Genomic DNA, 22983 nt, shown 5'->3' on the forward strand with positions numbered 1-22983 from the left:
TCCAGCGCCGCAGCCATCCCAGGCATTTGGTTCCTCATTAGCGGAAAGGTTAGGGAGAAGGGATCGGCTCTGTGCAAACTCCCCACGGTGCTCGCGTGACGCAGGCTGGCAAAGGCAGCTCGCCCCGATGCTCGGGCAAACGCCAGCCGAGAAAAAAAGCAGGAAGGGGAGAGCCACGCTCCCGGGCTGCCGTGCTGGGGTGCCCAAATCAGAGGTCCCCATACTTGGAATAAGAGCCTGTGCCCCCCCAACCCCGTCCATCCCACGCTGGGGTAAAGCAGAGCCCGTCCTCGAGGCCATACAGACTCCTGCTCTAAGAGACGCCCCCGAACCCCTTCCCAGAGGACAAGGGCTGGTGTCACCCGCTGCTGGGACCCCAGGCACTCATTGGGGATGCTGAAGGGGCTGAAAAAGGTACACACACAGACCCCCCCAACGGAGGTGAAGCACGAGAGCTGGCATCGAGGGAAACCGCGTCCCATTCAGGGGCCGTCAGCCCTGGAGAAGGGACCCCCTGCCGGGTTTGGGCAGGGCAGCCGCTGCCACCCCATTTGTTTGCTGTCAGGACACGGCAAACCGATGGCATTAACCTCCCTCTGTAAAGACCCCCCCACAGCAGCTCAAGCGTGGGACAGACAGGAGCCATTTAATGACCCCCAGCACCTGAATGGGGCCGGGGCCGCTCTCGGGGCCATCCCAGGTGACGGAGCCTGGGGCTCCATTAGTCCCTGCTGGAAACCCCTCTCCAGCCGAACAGCTTTCTCCTCCCGTTGCATAATTGCACTTTGTCGAGCAAACCCAGCCGCTGGCGGTGCATTTTCGCCAGCCTCGCTGCTCTCCTGCAACATTTTCCTTATTCCTTTCACTCTCTCCGGACACTCGCCGAAGCACCCGGCGAGGGAAAAGAGAGAAAAATCCAACGCTCGTCCCACCCGTAAAGCAAAACCCAAGATGAAAAAAGCCGGGGTGGGGGGGAAAGCACAGAGTGGTGTCAGATGCCTCTCCCCAATCCGTCCCCTCCCGGTTTGCCTGTGGGGGTTTGACAAAAGTGCTTTTCGGCTGACAAAATGATTACAGGGTGCCGAGACAGTAAGTTGCACATGGATTTCTTGCCTGCATTTCAAGCAGGGCGAGGACACGGCTGCAAAAGCAGCTGCACTTCTGGAGGGGTCACGGTGGTGGGGGAGAGGGGAGATGGCAGGAGGGGGGATTTGGGGACAGAAGGAAGGAGGGACATTTTCTGCTCGGATAAAAAAGCAAGGAGAGAGGGGGTGGGAGCGTGCACGAGTGTGCGAAGCCAAAGGCGGGAGATGCTGCAGGTCCCCGATGGAGTGGGGATGGATTTGGGAGGATGCTGGTGTCGGTGCTTGGACCACTCAAGGTGGGAAGGGGGGAAGCTGGAGCCACTGTCCCCCTGAGCGGGGTCACATCCTGTGGCCTTGCGACGAGGCGGGGGTTTGGCAGCGCTGGGAGAGTGCGTGGATCTTCCCGGAGGGAATATAGACCGAGCGGGGCAGAGCGAGGTGCCCTGGGCACACAGGGCTCCCCGCACCTGCAGGCAGTGGGTGCTGGGCCGGGGTGGGGGGTGGGAGGGGGTGGGAGGAGCAGAGGAGGATTTCAGCTCCAAACTCAATCTGTTGGAGAACTTGGCCTGCTCCCCGTCAAGCTGAAAATAGCACATATGTAAGGACGTGCACGCAGTGCTGGCTGTGTCCTCGCCGAGCGCTTCCTTCCTGCTGCGCTCCACGCAGCGCCCCGGCCCCCCGCCTGCCGCCTCCGGCCCCCCGCAGCCCCCACACACCCGCCACGGGGGCCAGGTCTCGGGCAAGAGATTTTTTTAGCTCCTTAGAGCATCCTTATTTCGGCAAAGCGGGGCTGGTGCCACAGACGCCAAGCTGGAGCCCGGTCCTTTCACCTTCAGCCACTTTTCATGTTTACCAGGAGGTCCGTCCGGCAGCGGCATCCCTGCCGTTATCATCTGGAGCGGGCGAGGATGAGCGCGGCTCACGGCGGGAGCCGAGCTTTATTAGAAACAGGCATCTGGCCCCAGCCCTCCCTGCGGCTGCCGGCCCAGGCTCGGGCTCAGGACGGGGCCACGAACACGCACGAGTGCCCAGGCATCTGCGGCAGCAGGCGGGGGATCTCCATGAAACCCCAATATTTCTCCAGATTTTATCTCCAAACTCATTATTGGCGGTGGCAAAATAAAGACATCGTCCTCCTCGGCGGGAGCATGTGCTGCCCGGCCGGGGTCGAGCCCCAGCCCTCGGGAGGACGGTGAAGTAGCAGAGCGTGCAGCAAGCTGGAGGATGGAGATAACCCTGGCAGCAACCGGAGCTGATTCCTGCAGCGGAGAGGGAAGAAAAGAGGCTGAGCTCCCCATGGACATCGGGCACAGGAATAATGGGAGAGTTTTGTGGGATATCGGCTGCAGCTCTGAGCACAGCCCCTCTCTCCTCTCTCATCCCTGCTTTGAATTCTCCCTAAAGAAATGTCCAGGGACAGTACCCCAGGATGGAGGAAATAGGGGGTTTCTCTGAACGAGGCTTACGGGGTGATAACTGGGGAATTTAGTAAATGCAGAAAAGTAAATAACACCAGGTGCTGGGGAGGGACGCACAGACATGGCGCTTGGTGCACAGCAGAAGAGGATTGTTACAGGGTCGTTCCGCGCTCGGTGTATTCGGGGTGCACGGTACAGCCACCGTAGGACGATCCCCGAACCAGAGGGAGCAAGCAGCCCTCCAGCCGGGCTGCCCGGCATTTCAGGGCAGGAGGAGAGGTATCGCTTCGTAAAAACACGTTTCTCACCCCAAATCTCCGCTCTGCCAGGTCGTTGCTTTACAGCAACGGCTGCCTCCTGCTGCAGAGCCCGGCTGGGGAGAGCAGCTGCACGCCAGGGGACATCCCCCGGCTGGGCAGGAACCAAGCACAGCTCTAACACACGCTCGCGTCCGCAGCGCACCAAAAATGCCCCTGAGCATCGCCAAAACCCCGCTGCTTCCCGAAGGCCTCCGAGGAACGGCATTAGCGAGCGTGCGGTATCGGCTCTCCTGAAACAAAGCCATTGTGGTCGAGGCAGGATCCTTATTAATTCTTTCCTCTCTTTAATTTCCATTTTTCCTCGGTTCCCTTTCCAATTGCTCAGGTAGGGGATGGATCAGGGCCCCACCAGCGCCAGCCCTGCGGCGTGGTGCCACCGGCGTTATGGCGCCGTGACACAGGGGCGTGACATGGGGTGGTTGCGTTTGGGGTCGATGGCGAGCTCAGAGGCACACAAGGGGAAGGGAGATCTGGACGGGTCAGAGACCCCCAGGGCAGAGGGGAAAGGGAGGGTGGGGGGCACCCAAATAACACCCCAGGGCTGCGGGGCAGGGGGAGGAGGGCCGGGTCCTGGCCCCGTCCACGCTCCAGCTGGGAGGACGGAGACAGGAAACTGCCACTTATCGAAACGACATCATTTGGTGAAACACCCCGGCTTCTCCCCAGACACCGCCCTTGGGGACAGACCGCAGGGATGGGACGGGACCTCTCAGAACCCACAAAACCCACCCAGTGATTGCCCTTCCTGCCTCCACCAGCAGCACTCGCCTCGGCCACCCATCACCGACATACTGCCCTTGGGTCCCCCCATCACCCTCATCCCCCAGGACCCTAAAAAGCACCGTTTTCCCCATTACATCCCAAATCCCTGCAGTCCCCTCTGGCACCCGCCCTGCAGCGCCCATCGCCATTGATGCCATCGACTTGTCCCCAGATCCCAGGGGTTGCCGACGTGCAGCGGTCCCTCCGCAGGGGACAGCGCGTGGATGCTGTATGTCCCCGGGACTCCTGCGATACCCACTCGCCCACCCTTGCATAAACTGCCTGGAGCCGGGACTGTTTTCGTTTGTGTTGCCTACAGCGCTGAGCTCTTCAACTTTATTTGCATAACAAATAATTAATAATAATTAATGACAGGGAGAATGGTGCGGATTGCCAGATTTTGCTAATTAGTGAACAAGCGCCATCACAAAAGCGAAGGCAGGCGTCACACGGCCCCCTCTGCCCGCTGAGGCTGTGGCCAAGGACACGATGGGGACGGTGGCCCTGCGGGACTCTTGGCCCGTTAGGGGAGGAAGAGGAGGAGGAGGAGGAGGAGGCGGCACTGGGGGTGGTGGTGGGACAGGTCAGCAGTGCTCGCAGGGTTTTGGCTGGTGGCCACTGGTGGCCACATGCGGGTGCCTTGCCACATGGCACACGGAGAACCCGACCCCCACAGTGCAGCCCCACACTCATGTCATGGCATGGCGTCCCACGCCCCGCTTTCTCCATGCCTTTATTAGAGCCTGGGACAACACTACTTAATTGTCTGATGGTGGCACCGCTCCATATAATTAATGGGAAAAGCGGCACCAGCTCGTTAGAGAAAAGCCTTTGCTCCGGCAGCCCCACAGCCGAATCGTGCTGGGGACGTTCCTCCCCCGTGGCCCCTTACAGGTGACACCCCCTCACCGGCGTGGGGGGCTGAAAGCACCAGGGACAACCCCTGCGTCACCAACACCAGAAAATATGGAGCAGCGAGGATGCGAGCGACCGGCTCGCCTCTTTGGTGACACTTGGGGTGCAGGGTGACATAGCAGCCTCTGCCCGGACATCACACAACTGCAGCCACCTGGGAATACTCACCCCGAGACGGGGTGGAGAGGGAAAGGGAATGGGGAAGAAAAGGAAAAAGAAAAAGAGAAAGAGAAAGAAAAAGAAAAAGAAAAAGAAAAAGAAAAAGAAAAAGAAAAAGAAAAAGAAAAAGAGAAAGAGAAAGAGAAAGAAAAAAAAGAGAAAGAGAAAGAAAAAAGAAAAAGAAAAAGAAAAAGAAAAAGAAAAAGAAAAAGAAAAAGAAAAAGAAAAAGAAAAAGAAAAAGAAAAAAAGAAAAAGAAAAAGAAAAAGAAAAAGAAAAAGAAAAAGAAAAGAAAAAAAAGAGGAAAAGGAAAATATGAAGATGAGAGGAGAGGGAAGGGAAGGGAAGGGAAGGGAAGGGAAGGGAAGGGAAGGGAAGGGAAGGGAAGGAAAGGAAAGGAAAGGAAAGGAAAGGAAAGGAAAGGAAAGGAAAGGAAAGGAAAGGAAAGGAAAGGAAAGGAAAGGAAAGGAAAGGAAAGGAAAGGAAAGGAAAGGAAAGGAAAGGAATCGGATTCTCTCGTCTCTGATCTGCTCAAGCGCTGACGGCTGTACCAGGCACAAGCACACATGTGCACCCAGAGCGCTGAGCGCAGCCGGGTGCTGGGGTGAGCGATGGAGAAAGCCCCCGGACCGGCCCACGGCGGGCAGGGTGCTCTGGGGATGCAACGAGAAGGGATGCAGCAGAGCAAAGCCCTCTCCCTCTATCCCTCTATTCTCTCCATGAAATCCTTCAGGTCTCACTCGCTTCCCACAACCCTTGCAGCAGCCCGGACAAGCCCTTGGAGCCAGCACGGCCCCGGTGACGCTCGGCATCGCTCCCGCTGCAGCTCCAAACCAGCCCCCTTGCTGTACACCAGCATTAGAGCAGATCCGTGTGTAATTACGCTTCACTGGCTCTCCTCTGTAACTGTAATTCCTTCGCTTTGCTGAATTGCTTCCCCTTCAGCACCACACATAATCCATCGCACTGTAATTATACGGGAATTTTAATATCTGATGCATTTGTAAGATGCACTTAATTCATCAGCCCCTTTAAGTACATTGTCATTACAGCCTTTAGCGCGGTAGGAAGGATGACTCGCTGTCAGATGGAGATTAGCTGGCCCCCGTGTGTAATGAGTTGGAGGACGTTCTCAGCCCAGCTGAGAATCGCGCTGCCCGATCTGGCCCTGGGGCATCCAAAGCTGGGGAGCAGGACCCACCGCGCCGGGAGCCCTGACCCCCCCGGGGAGACTGGCAGTGCCAGGGCTCCCCTGTGCTCCTGCAGAGATGAAGGGCAGCAGAATCCAGAGCAGCACCTGACCCCCGCTTTCCCAAACGTCTGAATCGCCTGACAGGGACGGATTTGGCATTTCATGAGAGAAGGGCCTGATCCAGCAGTGGCTGCCCAGCATGGGGGGAGGTTTATCGCTGCAGTCAGAGCACTGGGGGGGATCCCCAAAGGGCTCCCCAAGGCAAGGGATCCACATTTGGATCCCTCCAAACGCACGAAAAAAGTAGCCACTACTGAAGGCATATTTTTCCTGGCATTTGTTTCAGTGGCTCCTTTCCAGACGCGTCCTAAAAGGGAACCAAAGGCCTTTGAGCCTCTTGCAGCGAGCACAATGCAATGATTTTCCCAGCCCGGGCAGGACGGATGAGCTCACCGGCGTCCTTGGTTCCCCCCGGCTGCGGGGCGCAGGGTCCCTGTGCCGTGGACCGTGGGCTCCGGGGCCGGCCGGGGTGCCCAGGGAGGGCAGCAGGCTCGGCGGCATGCTGGGGGGCATCTGGGCTCCATCCCACTGAGCTCCGGAAGAAACGCCAGCTGAGCCTGGGAACAAGGGGCAAAAGAGGAGAGGGAGGTGGGGGTCTTGGGGACTCGGTCTCCGTGGGGTGTCCTGGCTCTCACTGGCGGTGACACCACCTTTTCGCACTGGGATCATACCAGGTTTTCCCTCAGCGCTGCAGTGATGCCCACACTGCCCGGCCAGGTGTCCCTGCGGGCGGGTGGCACCCACGGGTGGTGGCATCCGCCCCCACTGAAGCCACCTCGGCTCTGGCCACAGGCCACCATGGAGGCACAGCCCTGCTCCCCATGGCACCAGGTGACCCCGCAGCCTTGGGGTGGGACAGAGACTCACCGGGTCCCCGCAGCATTGGGTGACAACTGGGATACAGCCAGGGCCCTGCCTCCAGGCACAATCCCTCCTCCTGCCTCCGCTGAGCCCTGCTGGAGCGCAGCCATGCCGGAGCAGAGCTGCCATGACATTTTGGCTGGAGGGGGTCGCTCAGCGAGTACCACCCCGAGCCCCGGGGCTGCTACCAGCACCCCGAGCCCACCCACAGCCCTTGGGCTCCCAGTGGGTGCTGGCACCGGAGCAGCTCCCAGGCACACCCCGGCATTCGGCAGCATCAGGCACGGTGACACACTGGCCCCCCACCAGACCACAGCCTCGGCACAACCCGGCAGCGAGCTCTCTCCCGCAAGCTCCCTGTTCCGGCACCCTACACCCCCCTGGGGACTCAGGCTGGGGACAGGAAGGGTGCTGCGGCCAGCCTGCTGTCCCCCCCCTGCCCCACGTCACCGGGTCACGGCATGTACAGCAAGCTCCAGAGCTGCAGCTCACCGCACCGAGTGCCAGCACGTCCCTGCGCCCACATGCCAGACACAAGTGGGGACACCAGCTGCAGGGGCAGAGCTCAGCCTGGATGGGGGCACCTCCATCTCAGGGTATCCAAGGGGCTGGTAATGTACCATCTCCCCCCCGCCCCGCATCCAGAGGGACCCTGGTACCTGCTCCCCATGGGGAGTCACAACCTCCTGCCTCAGTTTCCCCATCTGCGCAGTGCTCTCCGAGGAGGGTAGAGATGGGAGCGTGGCTGGCAGGGGATGCCAGCAGGGTCTCTAACCTGACCCCTCACTTAGAATCCGGGCAGGGCTTGCTCTGCTCTCCCCCTCCCCAGATCCTCCTTCCACAGGGTGCTGCCACCCAGGGGGGAATTCGGCTCCCAAGGTCACCAGACAGATGGGGCTGGGGACAGACGCCCCAGCTCTCGTACCCAGACAGCTCTACCAACCACCCCCTCCAGGCCCTGGCCACCCCCTGGGTCTCGCCTACCCCTCAAGTGTCCCCCTCCCTCCCCCTTCTCCCCAAAATGCAAATATCCAGGGAGATGGGCTCCGCGCTGCAGCTCTGCCGGTGGCACTGGCGGCTGAGCAGAGCAGACTGCAGCACGGCCGTTACGTAAGCCCGAGCCGGGCTCCGGGGATGTAGGACACCGGGGTTGTCCCCCAGCCCACCCGGGGACTGTCACCCCCACCCCGCCTCGGCCCCGGGGCTCACAGAGGGTGGGGGGGGAACCCCCACTGACTCAGCCCACGCTGAACGGGGTGCGAGGGGGCTTGGGGTGGCCCTGGGGGTTGCAGCGGCCCTGCCACGGGGCACAGGGTGGTGGCAGAGGGCAGCAGCGGGGGGACAGACGGCAGGAGGGTTGTGTTGCTGTGGGGCAGGGAGTGGGGCAGGCGACGGGGTGGGGCGGGGCTGGGAGATGGCGGGTGCTGCACCCACATCCCACGGAGTCCTTCTGCAGCCCTCGGCCAGGACCCCACCGGGGCTGACCCGTGCCAGGGAGAGCGCAGGGATGGAGCCGCCTGGCCAGGTGGTGACTCCGGGGCAGTGTCTCCCTCGGGGTGACTCACGGAGCGGGATGAATGCAGCTGGGGCAGCGGATCCTGGCCTCTTTCCCAGCCCGCATCCACCTGCTATGTCTATGTCCCTGTCCCCACATCTCTAGAGGGTCAGCATCCCCGGGGACAGCATCCTTGGCATTAGCATCCCTGGAACAGCATCCCTATGGTCGGCCTCCCTGGGATCAGCATTCCTGGGAACAGCATCCCTGATATCAGCATCCATGGGTCAGCAGCCCTGAGAGCATCCCTGGTGCCTCCAGAACAGGCTGGGGAGCCAGGATTGGTGCTTCCCAGAGCTAAAAGGGAGATCCGTCCCCCACGGGACAGTCCCAGCATCACCTGCCCCGCAGCCCTGGGGGGAAGTGGAGGTGAGGGATGGCACAGCAATGTCACCCATCCACGAAGCATCCATGCCCTGTGCCGGTGGCACGGCAAGCGGGCAGGCAGCACTGGGAGCACCGGGGCTCCCCCAGGACCAAGCCCTGCCCTGGCTAACGGACTTGGCAGGGGGCTGGCAGCATCCCCTGTCACCGTGCAGGATGGGGACAAGGATGGGGAGCCGATGGCCCCCCAACCACGTGGCTTCTCTCTGGCTTTCTGCCAGGTGGAGTCGGGATCCGGCCATTTCCGTGTGGGGGTGAGGGAGGGGTGGAAAAAGCCCAGGCTAAGGCTCCTGGCAATAGGAGATACCAGAACAGGGAATTAATGTTAATTAATTCATAATGATGCTGAGATAGTGATACCAGATGCTTCAAAAGTCCAACGGGGGAATCTGAAAGAGCTTTGTAAAAAACCATCGCCCACTGGCAGTCCTGCCTCGCTGCAAGCTGGGAACAAGGGAGTGAGCTGGGAGCCGGCATCGAGCTGGGAACCAGGGATCAAGCCGGGAACCAGGGATCGAGCTGGGAACCAGGGATCAAGCTGGGAACCAGGGATCGAGCTGGGGACCGAAAGATCAAGCTGGGACCAAAGGACTGATCTAGAACAAGGGAACAAGCTAAGAACAAGCCAGGAATGGTGAAAGAGGGGGCATGTCCCAGTGAGGTGACAGGCCTGCAGTCACCCGAGATGTGGGCGCAGCACTGGGACCCCCCCAAGCCACCTGCCCCCCCCACTCCCACCTTTCTGCCTCCCACCCCAACTCCAAAGCTGGTGTGGGGCCGGGGCGACGAGACGCCCACCATACTGCGCTCCCTGGGGCGCAGGGGCTCCCTGAGCCCCTTGATGCTCATTTTTATTCTCCTTCCCTCCATTTCAGGCAGACCAGGTGCAGGAGAGATAGAGGGACAGGCTCATGATCTGGGACAGTGGGACAGGGAGGGACACAGGTCCTTCGCCAGCCGGCGTCCCCACGCTCAGGGGACAATTCCCAGCTCCTGCAGCGAGTCGGCAGCACGAAGAACGGGTGCAAGCGGGGCTGGTTTCTCCCCTCTCATCCAGGAGAGCCAGCCCTTGCCCTGCGCTGTCGAACGCAAGCCGGGCTGGAGCTTTGCCAAGGGGCGCAGAAGAGCCTAGAAAGGGGCTTGAGCCCTGGTGCCACCACCCCAGGGCTGGGGACCCCCACTGGGAAAGATGTAACCGTGAACTCTGCAGAAACCATGGACAAACCCCTGCGCTTGGACCCGTTTGCCCCCCTGGCCAGTGTGGGGGTTATGCCACCCCCAGGGTGATACAGCAGCACCTGCACGCAGAGGGGACCCCCAAAACGGGGTCTGAGGCAGGTGGCCGAGGCCGCGGCGGCGCGGGATGGCACAGCGTGGCCGGGGCACGGGGCCGCCATCGCTGCTTACATAAGGCACCTGCTCCACGTGCCACGCGACGGGAGACAGGGACGGACTCGTCCCCCCAGAAACCCCTCTTAAGGACGGCGCTCCCGCCCTTTCTAGAGACGCCGTCCTCAAAGCTGCCAACCCGTCCTCTTTTCCTCCCAACACGGAGGTTGGGTGAGGCTCCCGCATTGCTCCGAGCACATCTACACCCTAAAACCTGACGCCGATTAGGGAGAAAATGCCGGGTTTGAGCTCACTGTGCCGTTTCCCCAACAGCTCCTCCAAAGTTTATCCGCAGCAGGGAACGGTTCCCATCGCGCTGCCGGCAAAGCCAGCCCTGCAGCCTCGGCCAGCCGGCGGGGAGAGGGGGGAAAATCCACGGCGAGCCGTGGCTGGAGCATCGCAGAGCACCGTGGCACCGTGCTGTGCAGCCGGCGGGGGGACACCGCCATCCCACCCCGCCTGGTCCCATCGTATCCCCCGGGGTCATTTCAGGGCTCAGAAAAAAATCCACCTTGGCTTCGTAGGTAAAGCAACTCTTTCAGGTAAAGAGCAGCAGAAGCAATACAGGATTTCAAAGCGTGTCGTAGATCAGAGGCAAGAAATAAAGTGGCCTTTAAGGTGCCTTCCCCAGCAAAGCCGGTGTTTTATTAAGCCTATCCAGCACGGACGGGAATGCTCGCTGTTATTCCAGGCCTGAAAGGAGCAGGCGAGGATTATTTTTTTTATTATTAATTTTATATATATTTTTTTTTAAGTCTTGTTTTCATTATTTTCTGGTGGCTTCATTGCTTTGTGCTCACACAAAGGGAATTTCACCTGCTGTTCAGAACAAAAGGCCCCGGAAAGTTTTGCGGAGAAGGGGACAAGGGGAAAGAGCTTTATAGAAGCAGAACGAGTTGTGGCAGGGTTTGTTTCTCTTTTCGCAGCGAGCTGTAAAACATCCCCCGGCTCTTTGGTGCCGGCGGGAGACCCGGCACTGGCACGCGAGTCCCCTGTCCCCACGGTGTCACCCCCGCGCTGGGAGCAGGGGGGTGTCACAGCCCTTTATGAGATTGAGCTCGATTTGGGGTGCAGAGGGGGCCGTGGGAAGGCAAAAAGGGGATCGCTCCCCATCCTTTTCGCACGGAAGCAAAGTCAGCACCACGCTTTCTAAGAACAAAAAAAAAAAAAAAAAAAACAAAACCCAACCCAGCCTTCATTTGCCGACACCACCGCAAAACAGGTGGTTCAAAATCACAAGTGGAAAGGGGAGAAAAACCCCCTATTTGGGGATTTTGCGCTCGTATGCGCTGCAAAACGATGCGGGAACGAATGCTGCTAAATACACACCATTTTCCCCTCTAACACTCTTTGCTCTATAATTAAGAGAGACTTCTAAAAATACAAATAGCCTCGAGCACCCAGCGAAGGCGTGCAGGTGCTGCTAACTGGAGGCACTTTAGTACAGCTCATTTTCTGGACAAATTTTACTAGCCTGGCTCGCGCTCAGCGCCGATACTATTACAGTGATGCAATTATGCTGCTGCCGCTGCTGTCGTCGGCTTGCTTTGCTTATTTTTTATCTTTTTTATCGCCCCCCCCTCCCCCCCCCGGCTGCACCGTGCTTTGCAGTTTGCCTTCGAAGCACCCCTTACCCCTCCCCAAATCGCGGGGCTCAGCCCGGCCGTGCCCCACCGTGGGGGAATCGGAAGGTCGGGCCGAGCGCGCATCGCACACGCGCGTGCATCTCCGCATGTGCGCACACGGATCGGGGCATAACCCCGCCACGGGCATTTCCAAAATGAGCCGGTGCGCAAAAGTTTTTGGCCGAGAAAGCGAGCGGGCCCGGGGAGCCGGGGCTGGGTGGGGGGGGGAGAAGCGAGCAGAAGCGAGCGGAGGCGAGCGGGAGGCACCGGCGCTCCCCAAAACACAGCGGCGAACCCTCGCCGCTGGCCGGGGAGGGAGGGGGGCCCATGGCACTGGCAGGGTGACGGCTGTCAGCTTCGCAAAATCCAAACCACCCCCCCCTCCCCAGCCCCGCAACCTGGCATTTTGGGCACGGGAGCGAGGAGGTGGGGGGTGGGGGTGGGTGGGCAACTTCACCCGGGAGGCTGCCGCGGCGAAACTTCCCCATCTTATTTCTCCATTAGGGCTGCAATAGGTGGAAGCGATTGACTCACTATGAGACTGCTGTTTTTGCCTCTGACTTGGGATTAAGACGGAGCCGGAGGAGCGGAGGAGCTGTCGCGCTGGCTCTCTGGCAGGCAGACGCCGGAGCCTTCACTTACCTCTCACTGCATCCAGCCCCCCCACCCCGGGCCGTGGGGCTGCGGGTCCTGGAGAGTTAGCTGGCGGGGGACCCCACATCCACTCGGGTTTCTCCCAGGACCGACGTTCGGCTGCTGCTTCTTAGGCACAGACCCAACCCCTCCATTCCAGCCACGGCGGGGGGGGGGGGGGGGGGAAATATATATATATATATATCTCTTCTTCCAAAAGGAAAAAGAAAAAAATTAAAAAAAAAAAAAAAAGAGGGAGATTTAAAAAAAAACCAAACCACCACTTTTTTTTTCTTGGTTCGGTTTCCCCCTGCCACCCCCTGGAGAGAAAAAAAAAACCAAAAAAGCAGATAAATCCCAGCGACCAAGAGATCCAGACTCAGGTGAATTTAGCTTCAAACTCCCTCTGCGCTTTCAGAGCCTTCAGCCTCAAATGGGCTCTGGAAGATGCTGGGGGACCCATCGTCGCCAAAGTGTCATCAAATATCCTTCGGGCTCAACTCCGCTCCTGCCCGGGGAGGGTGGACTTCTTCCCCGCTCGCTGCGTGCTGTGGAGTTGGCAGGGACCTGCCTGTTTCAGCCTCAGCGTGGAGGGTGGGTGGGTTGGTTGGTTGGTGTGGGTTGGTTTTCTTTCTTTTTTTTTTTTTTTTTTTTTTTTTTTTCTCTCTGCTATTGGTTTTCTTGCTATCTGATCCTGAGCGAGCGCTGCAGCTCGCCGCTTCCCTGCTTTTCCTCCCCCCCCTCACACCCCCCCCCCCCCGCCCCCCCAACCAGCTCCCAGCCTTTTGACAGGGAATGAAACACAGACACCCAGTGAGACAGGCTCCGGCTTCTACAAAGCTCCACTCCCTCCTACCGCCTTTGTCCGTGAACAGCAACTACTCCCAACTCTGCCCGTAGACACAAGTGAACCTCTGCATCAGCACTTTCCTAATGGCTGCTTCGCCCGAGTCCTTCGGCCCTTCTTCTCCTTCTTCTTCCTCGCTTCCTCTCCTCTACCTTGATGGCTTCCGCTTGTTTTTCTAGCCCGGCCCCGGCTCCGACAGCCACAACGGCGGCGAAGCAACAACCCTTTCCCGACGGATCCATCTCAGCTCCCCCGTGCCGGCTGCTGCGGTCGGGGGGTTGCGGCCCCGCAGTCCATCACCGTCCTTTCTGGGCGCCTTCCATGAAAAATCGATGGCGGGTACCACGTCCCCGGAGGCTTCGCTCCACTTTCGGCTGGTTTAAGGGGCAGGGTCTGCGTGTGCGGAGAGGAGCCGGGGGCAGAGGGAGGGCTGGGAATCGAAGACACTTCTTTTTATTGCGGGCGGGGATTTTTTTTACTTTTTGTTTTGGTTTTTTTTTAAGATGGATTGCAGTCCGAGTTTATTTCTCGGTGGTGAGCATTATTTTGAGCCGTTTGGGAGGCTTTGGGTGTCTCCAGGTCACCCTGTCCTTATAACAGCAAGGCCTTTTTGGAGCGGGTCAAAGCGAAACCCTGCTCCAGCATCCTTTCCCCCCCCCGGCGGAGGGGAGCGGGCGGCAGAGGGATGCTGCAGTGGGCTCACAATCCCGGCTGGCTCCCAGCCAGAGGGAGATGCAAACCAGCCACCAGCTGTAATTTTTGCTAGACTTCCTCCACGCTCCGTCGCCCGTGAGATCCCAGGGCGGCTGCCTGCTCCTTTCTGGGGTTTCGCCACCTTCGCTCAAAACAAATCACAGCCGGGAGACCTCCAGCCTCGACAGCGATGCCCGACACCGCTCGGCTTGGCTGTCACACAGCCGGCAGGTCATAGAAAAAACATAATTTCCCCAAGCACGTGAAGAAGTTGCCTCCCCACCTGCCCCATCTCCTTTTTACGTCGCCTCCCACCCCTTCCCAGCCTTCTCTTCACTCTTATTCGTCTCCTACCATGGGTTTGGGACCACCGATCCCTTTCTCTTCCCTTCGGCAGCGTCCCAGAGCGGTGACTCTCCTCGTCCCCGGTTCCCATCCTCTCCCCGGCACAGTGATGGAGCATCGTGCTTCCCCTCCCCACCCCCAAACACCCCCGAGCCCCGGAGCATCTCAGGGTGATGGTTGCGGCGCTGCCTCCCCTCCCCTCTCCACGCTGACTTGCCCCATCTCACCCCATCGCGCCAACCCCACAAATACGGCATTTTAACCAACACTTTGAAATCCAGGGATGGAAAGCGCCGCAGGGCCTTGTTCTGGCAGCGATACTCCTAAACCCCCATGGATGCTCGGCTAACAGCGGGGATTAGGGTTTTGAAGACAGGAGGGGACACCAGCCCCTACGCTGGGCACGGTGGCCATGAGCACGGCCACCCAGAGAACTGAGGGGCGACCATCAGTGTCCTGACCCCAAAACACCCCTCCCTTCTGCCTGTCAGGCAGCCCCTCGCGCCCTGGCTCCCTCCTCTCCTGCCACCCAACCTGTTCATCGCTCGTGGAAAGCTTTCCGAATCCCCCCCCCGGCCCCGGTGCCCAGCCGGCGGTGCCAGCCCCAGGCTCCCCGTGCTGGCCCCCCGCCTCCCTCCACTCCCTCCAGCAATAAATATAATTAACGGGCCGGGCAGCCCGGAAATTGGCTGCAGGGCTAGGGCGGGTGGCTGGCCGGGGGCCAGGGCCGGCCAGGGAGGCACCACCTGGGGAGGAGGAGGAGGAGGAGGAGAGTGGCAGCGGGGTCCCCAGCCCCGGTCCCCTCTCGGCTGACGCTCCCCAGCACGATGCTCCGCCGGGGCTGCCAGCGGCAATCCCGAGCTGCACGAGCCGGGTGTTGCTCCAGCAAAGCTGCAAGTGGGAGATGTTTGGGGCTTGTACGCAAGGGGAGACATGGCCACCCTGGGGGGCTGCAGCTCTCGGGGCCGGCTGGGATGGCAGAAGGGAGCTGGGCAGGCAGAACTGGTGAGGCCAGTGTTCCCATCACCCTGCCGTGCTGGTGGCTTAGCCCTCCCTCCCTGGTTTGCTACGGGAAATGCAAAGAAATAGCCTGAGATTTCCATCCCGGCAAGCCCCGGGATTCACCCAACCCACTGGCTCCCTGTGTTTTTGCCACGGGCTCTGGGCAATGCTGCCCTGGGGCTGGGGAGAGCCACGAGGAATCCCATGGCCCCCAGCGTGCCCATCTCGGGGGGCAGGAGTATGGTGGCCCCCCGTGGCCCCGGTGGGCTCTCAGATGGGGAATAGCTCGGGTCAGGAGCCTGCAGCCAGGCCAGCTTTGGCCGTTCTCTTAGGAGCCATGGAAGCGAGGGAAGGAGGGCGAGAGGTCGAAGCGAGGGGTGCACCCGGCGGGATCTCCAGCAGGCCCCTTCCCGACGCCGGCAGCCGCGGCTGCGCGGGGCCGCGAGCAAGTCAGCACAGAGCCATTAGGGCTAATTTAATCAAGACTGATGGCCCAATTGGAGGGCTGCCGCCCATAAATCCCGCGCTTGCGCTGCATTAGTGTCAGGGCTCCTGGAGGAAGAGGCCGAGGGGGAGGCGAGGGGGGAGCGGGGATGGGGAAACGTGCTAAGTCACCCGTCCTCCCACTCGGACCGAGCGCCACGATCCAGGTCCCCATCCCGTGGTGAGCAACCTGGCTCTGGGGCCATGGCCCACCATCCTACAGCCTCTCCCAAAGCCCAACGGCTGGAGAGGGTGGGATTTCGAGCAGCCTGGCTTTGCTGAGCCCCAAAAGGTGCAGGGTTGTTCAGAAATCCCCCACTCCAAGGCAGGGGTTTGCTCCCATGGGAGTCTCCCTGGCTCACTTCAAGGGGTTTTGCAGCAGGAGGGAGACGGGGCGCTGGGGAAAACAGGCGTGAAGCCCCACAGGAGACGACAGGACAATAACAGGGACTGCGAAGGACAAGCTGAGAAAGACCCGAGGCTGACGGATGCAGCGTCCACCCCAGAGCCCAGCTGAGACACCCCAAACACAAGCCATGCCAGGCCTCCATGGGGCTGCAGGACATCCCTCGTGGGGTGCCAGTCTGGCTCTCCCAGCACCCCACTCCCTTCCCACTTCTGCTGCTAGAAAGGCCGTCTTTGGGCTCCAGGTCACCACCTGATGACCCAAACCAGCCGCGTCCCCCCATCCCCATCGCTGGGCGCGGGCAGTGGGAGACACGCGTGCCGCTGCACCGCACAGGCTGAGTCAGGAAATAAGCTCTCATCTATCAAAGTTAAAAATAGCCATTATCTGTGCCATTAACGCGCCTTGCCCCTGACTCTCCGTCCGAGCTGGCTCCCGCCTCGCTGCCCACCCGCGCACCGAGGCCATCGCACTCCCGGTCGAAAAATGGGCCATGGGGAAGGGACCGGACGGCTGCCGCCATCTGCTCCGGGCGCTGGCATCGCCATCAGCGTGGGATGCCGGCTCTGCCAGGCCGCGCTGTTGGCCGGCACGGCGATGCGGAGGGCCAAGTCCCGGCGGGTTTCGGGAAGACAACGGGCCAGGGGATGCGGCGGACGGATGGGAGGACGGCGTGGGTTTGTGGGCATCGCTCTCACCCCCGGAGTGATCATCGAGGCCGCACGGTCACCCAGAAAGGGAGAAAAGAGGGGTGCTGGCCCAGCGCAGAAGAAAAGATACTTGTGTGATAGGGATGGGGGGGTTATCAGGGGGATCTCAGCCTAGGGAGAGCGGCTGAGGGCATCAAGGAACATTTGGATGATGGAGAGATGGATGCTCAGACCTGGTCTCCATGTCCAGAGCATCTCGAGGGCTACGCCAGCAGCTGATTAGCAGGGAGCACAACTGAAATAGCTCAGGGAAGCTGAACTCAGGGCATGAGGAGTGATGAACTGTGGCACTGCCATAGATTTATCTGGAAAAAGGAGAGCGCACCTCTGGTTCCTGGCTGTGCTTCAGTGCGGCCAGGAGGGAGGGAGGGCAGGGAAGGAGCCGGACTGCCGGCAGGAGGAGCACGGCGGCCGAGGTCAGCGCTTGCGGTGGTTTTATGAGACCACGCACAAGGTCCTGGGGACCAGAAAGTGCCAAGGGGGGCAAGAATCAGCCACGGCCATGCAGGGGTGCGGAGCGGCTCTCCATAGGCTGGGTGCGAGCGGCACCGTGCCCAGCAGGTCCAGCTCCCCGGGCTCAGCATCTTTGCACCCACTCGCCTGGGAGAGAAAAGCAAAGGCAGGGCTGGGCCTGAGGAACCATGAAGAACCAGGAGCAGCAGCCTGTCCCACGAAAAGCCACGGAGCAGATGAGCCATTTCTCTCCCAAAATGGCTATCACAGGGAAAATAGACATTTGTACTTCTGCCAGCCAACCAAATGAGATGCCACTTGTAGCCAGTGAAACTCTGCAGATTTTGCTAATAAAGGATCGCTACGTCCAGCTTCCAGCTGGATTCCAGCCCCAGCCACGGCACGGACACTGCCAGCATCAGCCGTCGCATCCCAGCGCCGGTGTCCCTAAGCGGGCCGGCCCCGTGCCATGCCATGGGTTCAGGCTCGCTGCAAACTCAAGCGCTGCCCCGTGGCGGGGACACAGCTCCCGTGCCGAGGTTCGCTCCCACCCTTTGCATTCCTGTGTTTACCGTGGGGACCAAGGTGCTGGGATTGCACTGTGTCTCCCTTGGGAGACTCTAACACATCTCAGGAAACTTTCCCTTTCTAGTCAGCTTAATTTCACCCATTAAGAGCTTGTTTCTGCAGGGTCCCCAGGGGATACCACTCCCCAGCAACCCCCTCTGAGTCTTCCTCCACTTCTCTCCTCCAAGCGCACGCTGCTCACCTTGGGGAGGCTCATCCTTGCTCCCTTATGAGCAACTCCAGTCCAAGCAATCATACCCTCCGTAAAACATGACCCTACACCACTCCAGTTATGGCGTGTACATTTTCCACATGGTCACGATACTGTTTTTTAGGACTCCTAAGGCGCTGACCCTGCCTGACTGCTTGCAGAGAGGCCGAGGCCGTGTCTGTGGGACAAACGCTTGAGGAGACCTTGTCCGGGGCATTGCACCGTGGTCAGAGGTGGGAGCCTGCTCCTTACCTGCGGCTGAAGAGCAGAAAATGAGCCCGTTTGGGAAAACCGTGTCCCCTCAGCGTGCCACCACCCCAAGATCAGGACAGAGACTATGTCACACTGGGATCCCGCCTGGAAAATATAGGACAAAGCAGGAGACAAGAAGCTTATCTGACGCTGTTGTGACCTGCGGTGTTTGGGGGGGAGGATTTGGGGCAGCAGATGGGATTTCCTAGACCTTGTGCGTAAACCTGGTGCTAGCTCCATGTCCTGGGCCAGCTGGGACGAGCGCGGCTTTGGCTTTTTACCATGGGATGCTCCAAAAGGAACGGTGGAGGGCAGCTCCCCTGGGCTGCCCACGGTGCTCATGGCACCCAGGAGAAACCACCGATCCCCTTTCTGCTCTCCTCACTCCACCACCGGTGCTCAGCTCCCCTCTCCCTCAGCCACAGGGTGGATTATTTTAGGACAGGGAGGAGGAAAGGGCAGCAGCAACCAGCTGACTGGTGGATGCTCGTAGGAGAGCCCGGGCGGGCTGGGCATCCCGGGGGTCAGACAGGCACCTCGGATAACCCAGAGGGCTCGCTGCAGCCAAAGAGCCCAGCCGGCTTCTTACATAAACGACCTCAGGGCAGCGCCTACGAGACCACCAGACCAGGCAGCAGATGCTCCGAAGCAAAATCCACCCCGTCCTGAGCAGACGTCACCTAATCAGCACGTTGGCTCCTTCCCAAGGCAGTCTTGGGGTAAATATCTTACATAAGCACCTCTGGCCAGGGGTCGGATCCAGTTCAGCCTTGTCCTACAGCGATGTCCTCCTAGATAGAGGCAAAAGGGGTGGCTCGAGAGGCCAGAAGGGGCTTTCCCCAGCATGGACCAGTTATACAGTTGTAGGACCCTTGGTGACCCACCTCCACAGCTTTGCTCGAGGAGGCTGCAGGAGAAACACTGGTATATGGAGAAGAGCCACCCAACCCCAGTAGAGAAAAAGGACAGAAGAAGGGGTCAAAATGACAAATCACTTCTGCCCCTAAATTATTTGTCCTCCGGGACTTGATAGTTGGGTAGACAGCTGGAGGGAGCCTGGAGAGCCCAGCACCCCTCCACAGCAAGGCCAGTCCTTCCAGCCCAACTATAACTGGCCCAACCTTAAGCACTGAGCCAGGACATCTCTGCTGGCGCTCAGCTCTCTGAAGTTTCAGATCCCAGTCTCCTCTGTTGCAGGTCACCCCCCCAAATTTCTCAGCATGACCAGAGGCACAACAGAGGTCCTTCCTCTTCATCCCGAGCAGCGTCCTGGAGTCCACTGGGGTTGGGAGGATGGAGAGAGCTCGTGGACAGACACAGCCGGGGGTAAAAGCCAGGGCTGGTGCATTAGCAGGCTGCAGAGGACAACCTGTGAGCATCCATAGCACTTAAACTGTCAGCGCTGGCTTTCCCTCCAGGCTGCTCAATGAGGTGGAAACCGAGGCAGGGGCTGTGCTGGCAGATTCTAATTCCTCCTTCAACATCCTCCCTCCGGGCTCACATCACCAGGGGATTTACCCACGTGTCTGTACAGGGGTTTTGGGTAAGAAAAAAAAAAGGAAAAGTGGGCTTCAGCCCCAATATTGCTACTATTGCCTTTACCTGCCAGTGCCAGGCTTGGGGGACTTGCCCATCCATAGGACATCAGCTTTCTGCCAAACGAGATCACACACGAGCACGGCAGGTTCAGACATCAGTAGGAGGATGCTCGGCGGCGCGGGCAGCAAGCGGCCAAGGGAGCAGACAGGACACAACCTCCCTGCTCCTCTTTGACAGGTCACTTAAGCGCTGAAGCCACCCACAACTCGTCCCCGTCTTTCACAGGAGGCATTTCACACCAGCCCTCGCTGCTAAATAAAGCGGCCCGAGCGTTGCTTGCACCAGCCGGGCTGGTCCTGGGCAAGGAACAAGGTTAAACTCCTTCCTGCAGAAACAGCACCAGCAGCTTCTCCATCAGTGCTGCCGCCCCAGGCTGAGCTGGCCGTGCCACCGCCAGCCCCGGGCAGAAAATAAGAGTTGGATGGAGAATTTGGGTCTCCTTCGCTGCAGCTGGCAGAAAGGAAAGCATCAGCAAATGTTTGTGCTCTCCTGTTATTGGCAAAGCCTCTCCGTCCCATCGCTGCCCACCCGCAGGCAGCTCTCAGGGGTTGGGAAAGGGCAAACAGGACGCCGGGGCACCGCAATAAATATAAAATCTTAACAAATTGCTCGAGTCCTGTCCCCAAGCACGCAGCGTTAGGTGATGCCGGGCGGCCGCAGGCTCCAGAGGCAAGTGCTCAAACTTTGCAAACAGAGTGGAAGAAACGGTACAAAAGAAGCGCAAAAAACCCCAGTTTTCATTCCCAGCTCAAAGCCACGGGCAGGACCCACACCAGGCACCTGGGCTGGGTCAGGGAAGCCAGGATGGCAAGAGGGCAGTCTGAAAGAAAGCGCGGGATTTTAGGAAGATAACGGGGATCAGCTGCCTGTGATGGGTATTCAGAGGGTGGGAGCTTGGAAAACAGGGCTTCAGTGGTGCCCAGAGCTGGGCAGATGAAGGGTTGAGCTATTCTTTGGCTTATCAAGCGAGAGAAAAAGAAAAGTGTATGTTCAGATGGTAACAAATTATTATTTTTTAAGTGAAAGCAACATTATAAAGGGCTTTTCCATGAGGATCAAAACAGTTTGCTCAATCCAAAATGAATAAGCTTCTCACCAGGCTATTGCACTGATTTGTAAAATCACAGCTCTCCCCTAAGTCAGTTAAAAGGCATTTTCCAGACCAGAAAAGGCAAAGCCCCATTTAAAAAAAAAAAAAGAAAACACAACACAAATTACTCTCCAAACAGGGTATTCTGACTATTCTTGAAACAAAAACTTCACATTTACGAAAGCCGAGGTGAAACACCATGATCTTCTCAGATGTTTCCCTCCCCCATTTTGTGCAATCACACGTATTTTTCCAAAGGCTGCGTGAGTTTGGGATCGGCGCCAGCCTCTGCAGCGCCGGTGCTGAGCACACGCAGCTGCCGCCACACGCCGGATCAAAGCCGCAGCTCAGCCCTAGGGGCAGAGCACCCCAGCAAAGGCGAGGGCTGGGAGCTCGTAAAGGGGTGGGAAGAGGCTCTTTTTCCCTTTTCCTGGGGTATTCATCCCTCGGGGGTGAATCAGGGAATCCCAGCTGGGATGTGGGTTTTGCATGATGGATCACATCGGGTGGTACCTGCTGCTCCTGGATACTCCGATGCGGTGACTTGCAAAGATCAGGGAGGGGTAATTCCCACATGGAGCTGTTGGGGATCTTCCTACATCCCTCATTTTCAGAGGGGACCTCACCCTCCTGCCCTGCAGGGATTGCACCTTGCACGGGGACAGCAAGCGTGTGAAGCAAGGAGCATCACGCAGATGAGGTGTAGCACCCAGAGAAGGTGTGACCCAGGTCCCTGGGAGAAGAGGAATGTCCTCCCTCTGCTACAGCAGCCTGTGCCTTAAATTCAGCCCCGCTGGGCTGGCGGTTTGGCTGTCACCAGGTATATATGCCCATGAGAGAGGAGAAACGTATATATATTCTTCCCTAAGGACCACAGCCGCCATGCCGGGCGCTCCGCGCTTCTCATCAAAGATGTTTCTTTCAAATTTCTTGCCTTTTTCCTCCCTTTCCCTCCATTCTGGATGCTGGATAATAAAAGACAAAGCGTCAAAGGGCTTCCCAGAGCCCAGCCCCAAAGCACCGGGACCCCCAAGCCCCCTCAACTCCCTTGATGTAAGGGAGCTTCCCAGTGTAAATTTTAGGGTTGGTTTATCAGGGATCAAACTGCGCCTCTCCCCAGCGGATCTTCCATCTCTGCTCCATTAAAGATTAAAAAAAAAAAAAAAAAAGAAAATTTTTAAAACCCTGATGTTTAACAGGACAGCTGCAGGGAGGCTACTTGACTGATTGAGATTTTACCTGGCCCTTACAGGCGAGCTAAAGTACTTAACATAGAAATGAGGTTTAGTCGCAGCAAGGCATTCGGGATTAGAGTCGGCTGGAGAGACTCTGATGGAACCACGTTCCTCCAGAATATGCACTCCTGTCAAAATTGAAATGCTTTGTGAGATTGAATAGGTTGAGCCAGAAGTTCATTTTTCTAAAGAAAGAAAAAAAAAAAATCAGTCAGCAGGTACAGGAAAAAAAAATACGCTTTTTCTTTTGAGCCGTGCCGGTGCGTATGTTGTTGGGGAGTTTTATTGTTTCCTTCCCCTGCCCCCTACCCAAGTCGTGCATTACTCGGGGGGGAACCTGAAGAACTGTGTTTCTCTCTAATGACAAATTTACCCAAATTCAGCAATTCCCCACTCCCTGCTGGCTCACAAGCTGGTAGCCCTGAAGACATTTATGGCTCTGCAAGAGACGCTTGCCGTTGGACTCCAAGCCCGGCGCGACTCGATAAAAACACTCTATCAAAACCCACCTGGAGGGAGCGTAGGGAGGGGAGGAAAGCCCAGCAGGACCTGAGCGGGCGGCGCAATTGCAAATAGAGCAGGGATGACCTTCACTAAGGTGAGCCCATAGCGCCAATCAGGAATTTCTCACCCCAGCCCCACACCTCTTTGGGGAGCATCATCCCACCGGAAAGCAGCAGAAGGGATGGGGGAGCCCCGCAGCGTGGAGAAGATGGGCGAGTGACTCGACTTC

At 58.8% G+C, this 22983-nt stretch overlaps 1 protein-coding gene across 1 annotated transcript in view; it reads right to left on the reverse strand.

Moving 5' to 3' along the window:
• Window positions 1–13073, reverse strand: part of LOC128914170 (ATP-sensitive inward rectifier potassium channel 12) — a 33763-nt gene extending 20690 nt beyond the window's left edge. Inside the window, exon 1 of the mRNA XM_054212828.1 lies at window positions 12367–13073. The gene's annotated coding sequence lies outside the window, so the exon portion shown is untranslated. The remainder of the gene's footprint in view (window positions 1–12366) is intronic.
• Between the last annotated feature and the right edge of the window lie 9910 nt (window positions 13074–22983).

Source organism: Rissa tridactyla, chromosome 8, assembly GCF_028500815.1.
Source record: "Rissa tridactyla isolate bRisTri1 chromosome 8, bRisTri1.patW.cur.20221130, whole genome shotgun sequence".
Classification (NCBI taxonomy): domain Eukaryota; kingdom Metazoa; phylum Chordata; class Aves; order Charadriiformes; family Laridae; genus Rissa; species Rissa tridactyla.